Source organism: Chlamydotis macqueenii, chromosome 3 (assembly GCF_036417535.1).
Source record: "Chlamydotis macqueenii isolate bChlMac1 chromosome 3, bChlMac1.mat, whole genome shotgun sequence".
Taxonomy (NCBI): domain Eukaryota; kingdom Metazoa; phylum Chordata; class Aves; order Otidiformes; family Otididae; genus Chlamydotis; species Chlamydotis macqueenii.
Window position 1 is genome coordinate 86983910 of NC_141558.1, and position 5864 is coordinate 86989773.

Below are 5864 nucleotides of genomic sequence, written 5' to 3' on the forward strand. Positions count from 1 at the left end.
ACAGAGGAAACAAAATCATCCCACTCTCTACCTCTTTGCTTTGGCTGAATGTTCTCACTCTTGTTTCTTCCTGCCACTCTTGTAGCCCCTTCCTTCTCACACTGCCTTCTGGCTTCTTACTTACCAGCACCTACCTAAAAACCACCATGGATCTGGTGAGTTGTGTGAATGGGAACTGTTGCTATGTTGCAGGAAGTTCTACACTGCAGCAGGACACTTAGCCTTGAAGTGAGTAGGTCTCTCTCCTACACTGGTCGTTTTTCACGAGTGCTAGCAGACTCAGCAAACTCAACTCATAAAGTCATTTCAGACTTCAGTGTTAGACTGATGTCTATAGCTCCTCGCTGAAGCACCATTATTTTAGATACAGTATTGACCTAAATAAAGAGAGATCACAAAAGGTAGCTGAGGCAAAGGTGCAACAGGATGGTGATAACAAGCAGGTTTCACTCTGTGAGCAGCAACAGCAGCCTGACAGGGATGAACTTCACCAGCAGGTAGAGTTGCCTGGCACTGGAGGGAGGTAGAGGAGGGAGTAGCTGCATGCTTTTCAGGAGCGCGGGGAGAGGGATGGAAGCACAGTGATGCTGATGAACAGGGAGCAGTAAATGGTTGCCACATAGATAAGGACTGGTGAAGAATATGTAGTGGGGACTGGCCCAGTCTCTGAATAAGAGACTTCCACCACTTTTCTTAGCTACCTGCATGAGGGGGACAGGGTGGGGTGAATAGGTGCTTTGAGCAGAGCCTCCTCTCCCTTCAATGAACAGCTCACCTGGGGGGAAAAAAAGGAGGTGGACTTGGAGGCGTCACTAGAGGACAAGGGATTTTCTTCACTATCTGAGTGGCTGTCCAGCCGAAGATCTCATATGTGGTCCCTAAGAGTTAATGTGGCTCCTGCTCATCTTTGAAAAGTGCCAGGAGCTGGTTTTGTGCTTGGATAAGTGCCAGACGTAAATGTAAGGACTCTGAGGCAGAGGGAATGAGGAGCCTTTAGGCACTGGTGGTGCTTGCCATTATCCTCCTCTGCTCCCCCAAAAAACTGACAGCTACAACTGCAGCAGGAGTGCAGACCTTCAGCCTTTCATTCAGTAAACGCTACTTCCAGTCAGGGAAGTACATCTATTCCTAAGTCAGGGAGCTTAAAGCAGGGCTTGTGCAAAGGTGACTGTGAGCCAGGGTCCCTGGGCATCTGCCCCTGCTGCCAAGAGTTCAGCTGTCAGAGGGGTGCACAGGCCCCTTTCTTACATCACCCCACCAGTGCGGGGGGGTTGCTGCTGACCTCAGACCCTGCCTGTGTTCCCATATGCTGTAGCAGAGCAGCTTGGTGCTTTCTTTTAATTTCTTTCCATTTCTGGATGCAGAAGTGTGGCTGATGCTCAGTACATCTCTGCAAGGAACTTGAGCACAGGGGAGAGCTGGAATATCCAGCCCAGTGCTTCAGGGACCTTGTGGCAAGGCTGGTAGGGTGCTGGAGAGGGTACGTGGAATCCCAGGGGACGGTTCGTGCCGTCGGGTGAAAGCAGCATTAGTGCCCAGTGTTGCACAGCTCCTGTGTTTCACTTGGGCCACTAGTACCAGATGTGGGGAGGGGAAAGGGTGCTCTGTCTTACTGGGAAAGCGCTTTCCTGGTGTGCTTTTGTGTTACTGTATTAACAGCTGCTACAGGAGATGATGTCTCCTTGTGGTATTGGAGAGTAGGTGTGAGGAGGAGGAGAGGAATGCTGGGTTGAGCTGCTCCTGCACTATGCTCCAAAAGCAGAGCCTGAGCTTGCCAGCAGCATCCTTATGAAATTAACCCTCTTGGGCTTGATTTTTAGCTTAAAAACCACTGACCCCTTGTAGATTTTTCCCTAGCCCCTTAAGAGGCAGGGGTCTGTGCGCTGACCTTCAGGTAATGCCTTTACTGGTGGGGAAGTTGAGCCCCTGCCGTCGTTTCCCTGGAGGGCCAAGGGCTGCTGTTGCACAGTCAACCAGAGCAGTGGCTCTTGGGGCTGTTGGAAGGAGGGCCACCTCCGCTGCGGGAGCTGTTGGGCTCGCAGCAGTGTGCAGTGAGTGAGCAAAGGCACGATGCTTGGCACCCCACCTCTGCTCTTCCCCTCCCATGTCCCAAGGGAAAAGTGGGTCCCTACTCTCAAAGTGATGTACCCAGCCCTACAGTGGCCCCCTGCCCCGCAAGCAGAAGCACTAGGGGAAGTCTTAAGTATCCTGCAGCCAATTCTAGGCCATTTAGGGAACAAAAAGGTGCCAGTTACGTGACAGTAGTTACAGCCTGGCCAAGAGATAGTGGAAAGTGAGCAATGGGAAAGGCCTTACACTGCATGCACACCAGCCAGCAAGGGTTATAGAGCTCCTAAAGCAGTGCAGGGGTGTCAGTCTGGCCATCCTACATTGGGGGTATGGGTGGTCTCGGGTGACGTGTGCAGCCAGGCCTTCCAGACAGTGGTCCAGTGTGGCAGGAGGCTGCTTAGCACTGAGTCCCACAGCTCATCAAACATCTCTGGAGGAGGCAGCAGCACATCTTTGAGTAGGGAGCACTCAACCACCTGTGCAGCCCTCCCCAGCTTCCCTGTGCCCACAGCTACCCGCAGGGTCAGCCAAAAGACCTGCTCAGGCCAGGGGGAGTTGCTCTGCCAGAGCCACACACTGTGTGGGATCAGGCCATCTCCACAGTTTGGTGTCCATGTTTCTCCACTTCTGCACCTCCAGCTGGAACCACAGCCCCTTCTCTGCATCTGTAGCAGCTCCTGCACCCAGGGCTGCTGCATCTCCTGCCCCACCTTCCTATAAATCTTAAAAACCGCCTAGTCTTTGAGGAGGGCTGCAGCCTGCTGCAATGGTGCTGGCTCTTCTGCCTCAGCCAGGGCAGTCTTGGGGGGACCTTCCAGCTTGGAGCCCATTTTCTTTCTCCTCCTTTGCTACTCTTGGCTTTTCTGGAAAAAAAAAATCAGTATTTCCCTTCCTCTTTCTGAGCCTGCAAGAATCAATGAGGTCATAGCATAACCAAGTCGTGATCTTACTAGATCTCATAAGCTCAGTAAACCTACTCTGTAATGGAAGGAGAAAAAGGATCTTACCCCACCAGAGTAGTTCTGTGGAGGCATCTGTGGTGCCCATATCACCCCAGGCTGGTCAACTGGGTTGCTGCAGTAGAAATGGTGGGTTCTGAGCTGTGGCCTTGCCAGGCCATCACTGATCCTAGGAGAGAGCATTTCCTGCTGATCTCCTAGTGAACCCCTGGTGCTCAGACTCACATCCTGTCCTCCCCTTTCCCTGCTGCAGAAGGACAACGCATTCACATCCTGTGCTGCAGCCACAGTAGCTGCCACATTTCTGCCTGGGATGCCCTGCGCTTCAGCGGCAGGTCAAGCAATGCTCCGCTGGGAGGGCTTCGGGGAATGAAAGACAAGTCTTAAATATAGTTCTCCAGCCAAAATAGCAGCCTGCATTCCCTTATGGTCATCAAGGATCTAAGGAGAGAGCAGTACCCAGGGCACACATTTGCAACTCCAAACATGCGCACACAGAAGGGACGGCAGGAAGCGGAAAACTAATTAAGAGACAATGGTTTTTTTTTGCTGTGAGCAGGTGCTGTCAGGTTGGCAACACCTCCTTAAGTCCAGATGGACCCAAAGGTCCCTTAAGGGCATGTGCAATGCAAGGGCTTGCCAGCCCAAATCCCAAGCAACTACCTGACTTCGGCAAAGGGGGAGCAGAAAGTACTTGCTTGTCTTTTCTCACCCATTTGCTCCGGGATCTTTGCTCTCAATAGCCTGGGCCGCAGAGTGAGAGGCTGGCCCGCAGGGCCTGCAAAAAGCCCAGCTCTCCCTAAGCACCACCAGCACCCCCACCCCTGGGGCCGACTGCCATAAGGACCTGAGGCATTGCACCCCGCGTCCCATCTTCCCTGCAGGAAGATGCTGGGATCATAGCGGTGGTAGCAGAGCTGAGCCATGCAGAAGATGCCAAATGCCTGCTGGGGCTTGGTCACTTGTGACTGGAGCTGAGCATCTCCCAGAGACACTGAATGTAATGCAGCATGTCCAAGCTGAGCTCTGCAGGGAGGGAGAACAGCTTAGGGGCTGGTGCAGAGAACTAGAGCGCAGCTTCTCCTCTGTTGGCACACCTCATCCCTGCCATGGTGCCCGCAAGAGGTGGCCAGCAAGCCATGGGGAGCAGCTGGGATCTTCCCAGCACCCATCAGCCACCAGTACTCTCCTTTGCCCCAGGGACAGCAGCAGTATGCACACTTCTGGCTTGCAGCTGAGCATGGCAATGATCCCCTTAGTCCTTGGGCTGAGGTTCATCTCAGGGACCAGCACACCATGAGGATGAGCCCACCAGCAGGTAGAAGGAGCAGATTCTCTGCATATGTGGGGACATCCTTGCACACCAGCACACACCTCCTGAACACCCACTGTAAGGATTCACACCTGCATTTACACAGATGTCCCTTTGCATGATTTGGGGTGTGATTTCCCTCACACTGCCTAGAAACACTGGAACAGGTTGCCCAGAGAGGTGGTGGATGCCCCATCCCTGGAAACATTCAAGGCCAGGTTGGACAGGACTCTGAGCAATCTGATCTGGTTGGAGATGTCCCTGCTCCTTGCAGGGGGGTTGGACTAGATGGCCTTTAAAGGTCTCTTCCAACCCAAACCACTCTATGATTCTACGTGCACAGTGATAGTGTGCACCGAGCTAGTCACGTCACACATGTACACACGTGTAACCCAGAAATTCACATATGCTGGGGAAAGAGCCGTGTTTCCACCACAGCAGAACTCCGTTGGCAGCAGCATGCTCAGAGCCTAAGCAGGCAGGAGAGGCATTTCATGGGGAATCCCGGCAGCTCGCCTTTGCCGCGTGCCCTTCACGGCCAGCCGGTTCCCTGCGCCAGAGCGCTGGTGCCTTGCAGTCAGCTCCTCAGCTGGGATTGCAGCTGGTGTTTCCCTGCCGCTTGCTGAGAGGTGCGATTTGCTCAGCTGCAACCCAAGCTCCTCTCTCCTCCAGAAAATGCTGGGAAAACCCATAGGGCCCCACTCCCCCTTCATCCTGCCCACCATCCAGCACCACCACCATCCCGACTGCCATCAGGAGCACCCTGCTACTGAGCCCACCCTCCTGAGCAGAGCACAGCTCCCTGGAGGGAAATCGAGGGATGGATTTTGATTTATTTATGCCATCCTGGGCCTTAGTCTAAGAGAGGGTGGCTGGTGGGGGTCCAGGACGTCAGTGCAGAAGGTGTGCCAGTGAGGCTGTCATGCTGTTACCCGGTCTGCATCCAAATCCGCTATCCAGAGCCCCATGCACTGCTGCATCAGCCACGCACTGCAGAGCTGCTCGCCCTGCTGTCCTGCAACCAGAACAGGGCTCCCAGTGGGAAGATGAGCAAAGCTACACCCATGACCAGCCCCAGGCACCGGGACGCTGCTGGCCACCACGTGTAATGGCTCCCCTGAGACTGAAGAGGGGATACAAGGAGACCCTGTCCTGCAGGGTCTGCTATGGGGGAGACTGGAATGAGCTCTGTCTCACCCGGGTCCGTACTGCACCCACTGCCTCTGTGTTGCTTTTGCAAGCTGGGGGACTTCAGAGTAAGTTGTGGAGTCCTACCACCCACAACCATTAAAGATTCCCATGGGAGCTGTCACCCTTAAAGTCCTGCTGTAATTCTGGTCCAAAACCCTTCCTGTGTTTTCAGCTGGCTGTGAGATCCCTATCCCAGAGCTACTGCCATCAGAGAGTCTAGTCTTTCCAGGATGCTCCAGCCCAAGCCTGCTGCAAAAGTCCCTGAGGCTACGCAGACACTGGGTTACTATTCCAGTCCCTGACCAAGATCTCTGCATCTCCTTCTAGTCCTT